Consider the following 12,129-nt stretch of genomic DNA (forward strand, 5'->3'; position numbering starts at 1 on the left):
GGCACAGAGGTAGGCTTTTCGTTTGTTTTTTTGAAAAATCCATGTGGACTGTTTCTCGGATGTCAGGGGAAGAGAATTCCATGCAAGTGGAGCAAGAAGAGAAAAAGAACAGAAGTGAGAGGAAGCACATGGAGGTTGAGGAGGCACAAGAGCAGTGGGGGAGGAACGGCATAGATTATGTGAATGTCTGTAGAGGTGGATATAGGAGGATAGATACAGTGGTGCCTTACCATGGATAGATTTGTGAACCAGGAGAAGACATTTAAATCTGGTCCTGTTTTGCATCATCAGCCATCCAACAGTGTGACGGTTCGAGGAAGTAGGTGTGAAGTAAGGGAGTTCAAAGAGAGTCCTGGTAGTGAAGTTAATTATCACGCCGAGAGGAAAGACAGCATAGTTGGAGAGATCTAAGAGGATACTTGCAGGGTAGTCCAGTTTAGAGAGCACAAGAGTGGTTAAGAAATGCTTGGCGGTGTTAAAAGGAAGGAGGTGCCTGATTTTACTAATATTTAGGAGGTTGAGACGAGCTGCTGTTCCAGTTTTGGAGATGGAAGTAGAGATGGTGTGACAAGGTTCATAGCTGATGCTGAGGTTTCTAACTGAAGAGGTGTAGGGGAGAGTGTCAGGTGGGAACTGCATAGCTAGAGAAAGATATGAGAGAGAGATTTTGGTGGGGAAGAAGAGCACCTCTGTGTTGGTTAGAGTTTAATATCACAGAGTGCAAAGCCATCCAATATTTAATGGCAGAGAGGCATTTGGTCATTCTGATAGAGAGATCAGAGGAGAGTTCAGGAAAGAGAAGAAGGTGTTGGTGTCGTCCATGAAGACTTGGTATGAGAACCCAAAGGAGGAGGTTAGTGCCCCAAGAGCAGAAGTGTAGAGTTTAATGAGAAGCATGCTCAAGACAGAGCCTTGTGGTACAGCAACAGTTAGAGGAGTGAGTAGAGAGTTGCTCCAGGAGACAGAGAATTGGCAAGGTGAAAGATAGGATTGAAACCAGGCAAGGGCTTACTTGCAAATCCCAAGAAGAAAGAAAGTATTGTAATTGTAATTGGTTATTTATAACGCGCTTAAAACCCAGAGGTTTCTAAGCGTGGACCAGGGGATCAAACTTGTGTTGCTCTGTGTCGTCTTGCTTCCAAGGAGAGCACGTTGCCTCTGAGTTATCATCTCGGCCCAAGGAGAGTAGAGTGATCGAGAGTGTCAAAGGCAACAGACAGGTCAAGGATAATTAGGATAGAGTATAGGTTGGAGCGCTTAGCAGAGGTGGTGAAATTGGACACATTCATGAGAGCAGTTTCCATGGAGTGACAGGAGCAAAATGCCTTCTTGTAGGTGGTCCTGAGGGTTGTGGATGTCTAAGAAATTGGTAAAACGGTTGAACACAGTGCATTTGGGCACATCAGAGTAGTGTGGCAAAAGACACAGGGCAAAAGTTAGCCGGTAGCTTTGGGTCAGCCCCTTGTCTTTTTAGGAGTGGGATGACAATGGTTGTTTTGAGAACAGAGGGAAAGTAAGAGAAGTTGAATGACAGGCTGAAGAGATCCGTGAGGTGAGAGGCCCCCAAAGGGCCTATAGGCTTGACAGTCTGAGTAGCAAGAGGGTCTTGTGGGGCACAAGAGGGGTTAACCGTCATGAGTAGAGATGTCACTTTCTCAGTATTAGTGTGGCTAAAGTGGGAGATAGAGGCAGAGGATGATGGTAGAGTAGCAGAGTGTAGAATGTAGGTTGAGGGAGTGTGAGGAAGGTCAGGAGAGAGTCTCTAATTTTGGAAATGTTTGTAGTGAAGTATTCAGCTAGGTCATTAGATGTGAGAGTGGAGTTGATAGTCGTAGGGCCTCATTACAAGTTTGCCGGTATCCCACAAGTAATTCTGTCGGGATACCAGCAAACTGCCCCTCCTGTTACTATTGCCTGATATCCCAGTATTACCGGGATATTCTAGGTGCCAGCAACAGCAGTACATCCCCAATCACCAATCTCCATTACATGGTTCCATGTAATAATGTCCCCTCAAAAATATCAGCATGCAAAGAAATCACAGAAAAATGGCAGTTTTTTGTGGGGACATAATTACATGGAACATGCTGGGGACACCCCCGCAACCCCCAAAGCCTTTTTTATTTTTCATGGGGACAGGGAGACATCCCTGCAACCCCCGCTGCCCCTGTCCCTATATATATGGTTACCTATATAATGTCACCATGACCTTTTCCCGGCGACATTATATACGGCGACCATATATATAGGGTTTTTATTACCTGATACCCATTGCATGGAGTACTATAGGACTCCATGCAGGGGAACGCCTGAATTACTGTCACCAGTAACACCAGTGCCATTAATTCTGATATGTGTTTGCTGGTAGGAGCATGATTTACTGGCACCTCAGGGCTCGAGGTAAATCTGTGACACCACCGGCAAACTTGTGTTTACCAGCAATGTTTTCAGATCGCTAAGGATAGTTGGAGTGAGAGTCAATGAGGGTTAGCTATAATTACTTTTTCACTCTTTCAAGAGTGGATTTGAGACAGTTCAGGCCAGAGAGGTAGAGTTGCAGGTCCTCATGCAAATGCAGTGCTTGCATTTGGGCAGCAGCCAACACAAGTGTGTGGGGACAGAGCATATGAATGGGTTGACACATGGCTGAGAATGCTGATAATAAGGGGTGAAAGTAAGCATTGGGAAGTGAGTGGAGAATTAGTCATATATTACGGCTTGGCAGCAGGTGAACGCAATGTTGGTGGAAGTGGCCTCAGGTGTGAAGGAGGTGAGTGAGAACTGCAGGTCAGAGAGAAAACAGGGAATGACAGAAGGTTTAAATGTCCTTTTACTAATAGAAGCAAGTGGTGTGGAAAGGTCTGAAGGTGAAAAGGAGATGGTGATGGAAACAATTGAGTGATCAGATATGGATGGTGTGACAGTAGCATTAGTGACTGAGAGAGAGGTGGAGATGAATACGAGATCCAAATAGTACTCCCTACGTGGAGAAGTAGGTTAAGGATAGTATGGAGAGCGTGGTCACTAAGAAAAGACTGAAGTTAAGATTTCTGAGAAGTGGTTACAGAGGGAAAGTTAAAGACAAGAGAATTAAGTGACGTGTAGTGGAAAGTGAATCAAGGAGTTGCCCAAGATCATCAAAGAATGGTCCGGTTGGATGAGGAGGGCTATAGATGGAGATAACGCAAAATGAATGAGGCAAAGCAATAGTAGAGATGGTGAGTTTAAAAGAGGTAGGAAAGGATTTAGCATTGGAGATTTGAGAGGCATTGAGGTGGGAAGAGAGTAGGTGTCCAATGCCTCCACCTCTGCAAGTCCGTCGAGGGGAGTGAATGAAGGATAGTTCGGAGTTGTGTAGGGCCGCCAGAGTGTCATTGTCAGGTGAAGAAATCCAGGTTTCAGTGATAGCAAGAAGGGCTAGGGGAGGAGAGATGGAGTGAAAGTAGCCAGTGATAAAGGATGCTTTGTTGCATACAGACTAAGCATTCCAGAGTGCAATGTTCAGTTGATGAGGAAAGGAAGAGTAGAGAATTTGAGCCTCAGAGGAAGAGAGGTGAGGTGGAAAGGTGTTAGGGAGGTGCGGTTAGCCCATCATCTTTGTTTGTTTTAAGCAGGTGGAAGAGAGATGGGGTAGTAGGAGTTTTGAGTTGTGAGTTTTATGATACGGATCGGAAAGGAGGATGTTTTAGCGTGATTGATGAAAGCTTAAGGAGAGGTGAGTAGGTGGAGCAGCAGGGGTGAATGCAATATAGCTGAGTAGCACATTGTGGAGAGACAATACAGTAATCAGGAAAAATGGGGGTACTCAAAGGTGTAACAGGTAGAAAGGCAAATGCAAAGGCTCATAGGCTAATAGGCAAGGAGAGTTGTCAATGGCTGGTCCTCACCATTCACTGTTCCTCCTTTAACTGCCTTATACCAACTCTGCCACATTTCAAGGAGATTGCACTTTTTCATTTTAATGTTTTTTGCCTGCCTGGTATAAATAGTATCAGTAAGCCCTTATTATGTTGTTGCATCTTTATGCTAAGTTAATATGGTGGTCTGTGAACCTTTAACATTCCAGGCTGTTTTGCACCTTGTGTACCTCTTCTCCTACTGTTCTACCCCAATTAAAGAACCTTGTCTTGAAGATTTCAGTAGAGTAATTTGTTGTGCATTGCAACTCATGATCTACTTAACATGTTCTACATGGCTTTGTACTCTTTTCTTCTGCTGCACAATTCATAGAATCATCAGCCCAGAGATGGGCACCATTTCTTTTGAACTTGTTGGCATTGTGTATTCCATTACTGAAATCTAGAATTGTCTGATTACTTTCAGGATTGTCCTCACACACAAGTTGCTATCTTTTACCACACTGGATGTAGAGCATATTCACATAAGTGAGCATTAAGCAAATGTTGTACTGCCTCCTATCGCAGGTGTGGATGTAGTGCTATATAGTGTAAGATGTGGGAGTGCAACTTCTGCTTTTCACAGCTATGGTTCCGTGTGTGAATATCCCCGCAAAAATATCGCGATACAAAAATGTCGCCATATTTTTGTGGTAATATTAATTAATGGAACCTGCGGGGGACACCCCCGCAACCCCATATTATTTTAAAAGGAGCTGGGGCAGCCCTGCAGCCCCTGCTCCCAAAAAACCCTAATATTATCCACACTAAAAATATCGCCTATGGCCGTTCCCGACGACCATGTATACGGCGATATTTTTGGTGGGGATAATATTACCTGATACCATAGCTATGCTATTCTTCTTTCCTTTCTTTCTCCTAAAATACTGCTCATCGGAATGCAAGTCAAAGGGCACATTCAGAGCTTCCAGTTTGCATCTCAAAATGTAAAAACGTAATAATTGCATGATTGTGAACACTAATATTCTATTATTCCTTTAATTTGTGTATGTGTCTCTGAACTATGATTTACACACTGATTAATAAAGATGGAAAGATAAGTGACATGGCTAAAATCTCAGCTGTTCTCACATCCGTTTTTTAAAGATGCTAATTGATCCATCTATTGTACACGCTCACCTCTTGGTTCAATCGTGCAGATTGTGAGGTAAATCACACTTTATACTTGCCCTGTCTAAGGGCAGTGGGCGGAGGGTTATTTGTGCTCTGTTTCTGCCAAGTGTTTCTAAAATACACATACTTGCCAAGTTGGTCCATTATAGTGTGTAGATATTTTTCCACTGCTGTTTTTTTAAAAACTTTATTTGAATGTTGAGACTAGCAGTTGTAGTTCTATAATGGAAGAAGCAGCACTACATGTATAAGAATGGAGACAAAAAGAAAAGGAATTCAACCTGACTCGAAACATGTCATCTAATATCTATTGTAAACCTGAAGGGGTTAAATAGCAGCCTTTCTAGCTTCCATCCTCATTACGAATGTACTGGTAATGCAGCAGTAAATCTGCTGAATTACAGCCAAACTCATTTACTGTTACCACCACTTAGTCCCATGAGATTACCACAGGATTACAAGTGGTGCTATGGCAGTGTTAATCACCAATTTGGAGTCCATAAGACTGCAAGAAAATTATGTCAGAATTACAGCAAGCGTTATTTCCGCCGCAGTCATTCGGGAAATATTTGGCCTAAAAGTGGGGACTTTACATACCGCATAATGCAAGGGGAAAATAATCCACTGTAATGGCAAACTTGTACTTTGGTGGCACAGTAATAACAGAGATAAGTCCATTACCACCAAAAACGTGGCAGTAACAGAATTATCCAAATGTATTTTACTGCACCAACAAATTAGTAATGAGCCCATTGGAGATAGACTAGCATTGCTCATGTATAGTATATTAATGGTACATTTTAGGGGAAGTAGTAGGATACAAGGGAACTGAGTGGGTAAGGCCAGTAATAAAGATGTATCCTGATGTGGTAAAAAAGTGGCCTTACATTTTGTCCAGTATTGATATGGGATATTTTTGGTCATACAGTGAAGTAATGTGGTATTGGTGTTATGTTCTAGATTATCACCTATTATCCAGGGTGAAGAGGGATGGTCGAATCTTGGCTCTGTTCCCCTGACCACAAGGCGTATGACTCGGAAGAACAACCACAAACACTGCGATCACCCATACCGCTTTGGACTGATTCCTAGTGCTCCTACGCCAGACAAATATAAGGAGAGATATCCTCTTCACCAACCCTATAGCCAGGACAAGTGCAAATGTTTCCCAGAGTAGACGAGGAGTCTCAAGGTGCAACTAAGGATAATTCAATTGACTGTGTCGACTAAAACGGCAAGAAGCTATACTACTGACGTCAACAGAGACCCCATGGTCGTCATTACGACTTTGGCGGTAGTCATGCCGCAAAATTGGGTCCGGGTCCGTGTTCCCAGAATGGGGAATTACCGGGCCATTCCAAGTTCGGAGGGTCCGGTAATTCCTCCCTTCAGGAACCCAGGCCCGGACCTTCCCCATTCCCATTTCAGCCCTCATAGGGCTGAATGGGAATGGGAGAGGGAGCAAACAACGGGCTGATTACGAGCGGCCCGTTGTTTGCTCCCTCGTCCCCTTGCGGCACCCACTCTGCACGTCTGGTAAAACCAGACGTGCAGAGCGGGTCCCACGATGGGACCTCGTAATCAGGCGGTACAGGGTTGACGGCGCCGGCACCTTTACCGGCGCCGTTAAACCCTTACCACCTGACTTATAATGAGGACCCATGACTTAGCAGCATTAGACACAAAGCACACATGCAATCCACACAGCGGGGCACACTCACATACCCTCTATTACACAAAGAACACAGATACGCAAGTCTATAGTTAGGGGACAGATATACGCACATACTGTCATTTCTTTACAATTCCGTCATGCGCTTAAACACAGCAATGCAGAAACCACAAGAAGCAAGAGATCCTGAGTGAGTGCTTGCAGATGCTTACATGCAACTAACCCCATGGAATTGCAGGGGTACCTATGGAACCCAACACCCTAGTATAATTAACATAGAGAGAATATAGAATAGTTCTGACACAGCTTTGAAAATCACAGCAGACCACGGACCCTCAGCAGGAGCTGGGCCGAGCAAATTCAGGCTGCACAGAAGAATAAATGTGTGGGACAGAGTCGGCTGCCAAGGTCAATGAAATACAAGTGACATTCCATTCCCTGAACTACACTAACTCAAGCTATAGTAACCTGGAATATTCCTTTAAAATTGCATTAATTCGGAGCTGCAGAGCTCAGGAACACAGTCTCTGGACACATGAACTGGCCGAGTCAATGATGAACCGAAACTAGCAGTTTGGAACGAGGACCAGTCTCACACACCCAGAGGAAGACTTGCAACATAGAAGTTACATCGAGAGACGAGTGTTGCATGATGAGAACAAGCACTCTCATAGTTTGGTGTTTCACACATGTTACAATGCAGACACAAAGTTTCTCTTATTACCTTGAGAAGGTACACCACAGGTTGAGAACCTTTCCTATCCCAGGCCTGGGGACCGTCAGCTCTAGCCTATCATAGCTTAGGACCCTAGAGGTGGGGAGCAACGGGCAAGAACCAATGGTAAGACTCTCACACTGCAACATTGTAAAGTATTAGATAATCAGGCATGGGCCAGGCCAGACATCTGACATGGGAAAACCAATTAGCTAACTCAATATATGACCTGCTATAGGTGAACTACCATGCAGCACCCAATCCATAAATACATTAGGTTTTGTGGGGAGAGGCCCGGGTTGAGGTGTCACTCTGATGTCATGAGGGTACACAACTGGCCTGCGAGCCAGGAGGAGCTGAGTTGGTCTTGGATTTGTGTTATACCTTTACTAATCCCTGTTGGTTTTGGCTGTAATAAAACACATTTTAACTTTCTGTCAGTCTGGGCTTGCGTTCCTTTTGGGAAAGGAAAAGGACTGGGGCCTTTCATGCGTTTGGAGTCTGCAAGCTCCTGGTAGTCCTCAACCCTACATGGGAGTTCCACCCAAAAAGGTGGCAGCCGAGAGAATGGTTCTTGACAACAGCCGTGCGCTAAACTGACTCCTTCGCCGCCATACCTGAGAGGGTGTGGGACCCTCACATGTATTCCGAGAACAATGGGGGAACAAGCACCTATTGTTAAAGGCTTTTGGGAGCCATTTGGAAATCATCCCACCTGGGGTCGGCGAGTTGTCCAGGCAGTCCAGGATGGGGAGGCGAGCGTCTTGACAGGGAGTCGGCAGCCAAGCAGTATCAGCGAACCTAGAACGTAGTATTCGTCCAAGCTAACAGCAATTGTGGGTGTGACGGAGGATGTCAAGTATTGTGGAGTACAGAGGAGTATTGTCAGTTATTGGTGAAGTATAATCTAGTAGTGTCATAGCATTGTCTAGTCTTGTTGTCGAGAGTAGGACTAGAGGTTTAGGGGATATTCGGTCTTTGAGGCGAAGGGTTATGACGAGTAATATGGACTAAGTAGCTGAGAGGATTGGGATGACAGAAGTTGTAAATAAAGTTTTCCTGTGAGTTGGGCATTGTAGCTCGGGTCATAGTTGATGGTATTCCTATGAGGGTTAGCTGGAGCTATCCTAGATTGCGGAAGGTGAATGGACTGGTTAAGTCTCCTGGAGAGAGACGTTTCACACATTAGGTGACCCAACAGGTGCTGTTGGATCACAAGAGAATAGAGGTAGACTCTGCCCTGGAGAGGCAGTAAGACAGCTGTGGGTTTTGTGTGGATTGGAGTAACGGTTCATTTTTGTTTTGTGTGTGTGCACAACTGTCCATCTATCTATCTTGTGATTTAGTTGGAGATGTCACCCTTAGGTCCGTGCATAGGATGGAGTGTTTTGATGGTGAGGATCTAATATTGACAACTTGAGATTGGCAGACGAGTTAAACCAATGACGGTGCGCAGAAGGTGCACGCGCAGGATTGTGGTTGTGTGTCCAATGAGGCAGTGAGAGTCTCATAGCAATTGACAAAAGTTCTTACTGTGTTCTACCCTTTCCCCCTGAACAGTGGATTATCAAAACCCTCGAATTGAGGTCAGGTAAGTGGTGATACAATATTTCAGGGTATTAGTGGGGGAGATACCCCTTCAGCATTTGTGAAAAACGTTAACCCCTTACAAAGTCAAGCTTTCTAAGTATAGTATAGAATGGTCCAAAGGTACTGAAGGTAAATTAACAAAGCCCTAACAACCATGTGGGAGTTTCTCTAAGGACGTGCAGAAATTGCTACTGACACACATACAGGGCGCTCATAAGGAGAAGAAATTGGCAAAACATATGGCTATATTCGAGTTGTGGTGCATGTTTCAGGAGGGAGAGGGGGAAGCGGCAATGCATCAATGGATGCTAAGCCAGCAAGAGGTAAAGGAAGAGGGGTCTTACCCCGCCGCATCTCCCCATTCCCCACCAAGCATGATATCCGAGGACACAGATGATGAGCAAGGAATGTACCCAATTCGAGAATTGGGGCAGCAGAGGGGTATTCGAATCCCACATGCAAGCCACCACCATATACTAAGGAGGACAAACATAAGGGTATAGGACAGCCACTGAGCAATGAAGGGGCGAGCAGCGAGGCAGGGCAGCGCACAAAGAAGGAGTTCATGAATACGAGCGAGTGTATAGCAGCACAGGTGCTTCTGAAGCTTAAGGGGAAGATGGATGGGGAAACAGAAGGGTCGACAGAGGCCATTCAGCATTTGGAGAGGAACAGCAGGACTACAGACTGGGCAGAATTAGTGGAAGAGGAGGAAATACGGGAGAAGGACAGGGAAGTGAGGTTGGAAAGAGAAAAGAGGGAATGGTAAAGGGAAGAAAAGCTGGAGCGAAAAGACAGGGGATGGAGCAGGGAAGAGGAAAAGGAGCACTTAGAGAGGGAACATGAAGAAAGAATAGGAAGAGATTTAAAGGAGAGGAAGAGAGAGGAAAGAGAAATAAGGGAGAAACAGGAGAGGGAGATGGAAAAGGCAGAGAGACAATGGGAGATAGCAGAGCAAGAGAAACACAAGCTAGCAGAGAGGGACCATAGGACATTGCAATTGAACAGGCTGGCGAAAGAGAGAGTGTGCAGGGAAGAGGACAAGAGAGCACGATGAGCAGTACAGGCAGGGATGCAATTGGACAGGAGTACAGGAGAGGTGAGCCGAAAACATGAGCCAGACAGCACATGAACTTGAGTCAGGAGCATGGTAAAGGGAAGAGGGGTGAGCCTAGGAGGATGGATAGGAGGAAGCAGATATAACTTGGTGGACATTGATTTCATCACAAGGCATAGTGTTGACTCGACATCAAAGAAGTTACGTTTTGCAGATGACTTTTGCACCAGTTTGGACACAGTGTCCGACCATGATGAAAGGCAAAGTAGTGACGAGAGAGGGAAGCTTGGTGAGGCCCAACTCCTGGTGACAGACAAATGGACATCCTGGGAAAGTAGATCAAGCAGACAGAGGGAAGGAGGTGCTGAGGCATATGAGCGGTCAAAGCAAGTAAACGACAGGTGTACAACACACAACATGTATATCAATAGAGTTAGAGATCTGCGAGGGCGTAGGGAAAGGGAGAGAGTGAGAGCGTGTTCAAGGGGGCAATTGTCTAAGACTTATTATGGAATCAAACAAATACCTAGCCTGGAGCCAGTAGACATGTTCACAGACATGGAGGATGAGAGAGGGCCTATACAGGTTAGGCAGCAACGAAGGACACAGGAAGAAAGTGTAGCATACTCACAAATGCCTTTACTAGAAAGGTGTGGGAGAGACCTCAGTATGTGCCCTGGAAGCACACAGACAAGGAAAATGTGAAGTGCAGGTTGCCATCATTGAGTGCAAGAGCTGGGGCATTGATTTACGAGATGGGGAAACTGACAGCGGTTCACCGATTAGCAGTGGGGGACATAAAAGGATTTCTATTCTCAATACTAGGTGACGCAGCTGATCACATATGGAAGAGGGTGGGGTTCCCAGGAGTGACAATGCAGATCACGGCACATGATGGGCTTCCATTCCCAAATTGCAGAGCAGCAGTTTGGCAGTCACTACGAACACAGTACCCAGACACAACAGACATTGGGGCTATTACATCACGCAAAATGATGGATGACGAAGACCCTATGAAGTACATACTGGATATTTAAGATCTTTGGCACCTTGAAACACGAGAGCCTTTGGACAAAACAATAGCTATCTTTTATGACACCTTAGTGCAGGGATTACAAGAACCTGTGCAGAAGAATCTGAAGAAATTAGTGGAGATGGAAGCAAAGGGTTGGCCAGAAATCCAGCTCACGATAATACGCAACTGGAGGCTATGGCAGGAAAAGGTTAAACAAAAAACGTAGGAAAGAAAGGCAGATGAGGCCAAACTGGTACAAAAGAAGTCATCAAAGTATGCAATGGAAGGGGTGGTTATAACCAGCTCTAATCCAAAAACACCCGCACCTCAGCAGCAATGTCAGAAACCACCACCATTTGCACCACCCATGGGGGGAGGGTACATGGGGCGGGAAGCCTACAGCAGGAACACTGAGGAAGGGGAGGATTTCAAAGGGGGCGTGGCACCGGGCCACAGATACATCACAACCAAGGGTGGTTTCAAGGCTACAGACAACAGGTGCAGCCAGGTCCAGGGGATATGTCAGGGGGCTTCACAGGACAGGGGAGAGACCCACCTCAGTGTTGGACTTGTGGGCAACTAGGGCACATCTGTAGAGTGTGTTGATTAAGGGGAGCACAACAGAATTAGGGAGATCAGGGATAACAGAATCACCCAGGGGGGCAAGAGGACTATTATGCAGCAAGGACAAATGCAAGGCTCCTATAAGCAAATAGTGCCAGCACATGCACAGACACCAGCACAACCACAGGTGCAGACACAGGCACCACAAACAGCAGCAGCACTACCACAGTACTTACAAGCGCCACAGATTTGGGGAAACACCCAACAGCTAGCACAACTACAGGACAATGGCACACAACAGCACATGGACAAAATAGCAATGATACCGGTAAAACAGGTGGGAGGGGTCACCATGGTGCGGAACAACCCCTTTACAGGGAACAGATTATCAATGTATCCTCGATCGGATAGCCCACAGACAAACTTGTTGTGTTCCATCCTGTAGATCACACCCAACCCTGAGGAGGAACGATGCGTAGGGGTGGC

This window comes from Ambystoma mexicanum, chromosome 7q, assembly GCF_040938575.1.
Source record: "Ambystoma mexicanum isolate Mex_15411 chromosome 7q, UKY_AmexF1_1, whole genome shotgun sequence".
Lineage (NCBI taxonomy): Eukaryota > Metazoa > Chordata > Amphibia > Caudata > Ambystomatidae > Ambystoma > Ambystoma mexicanum.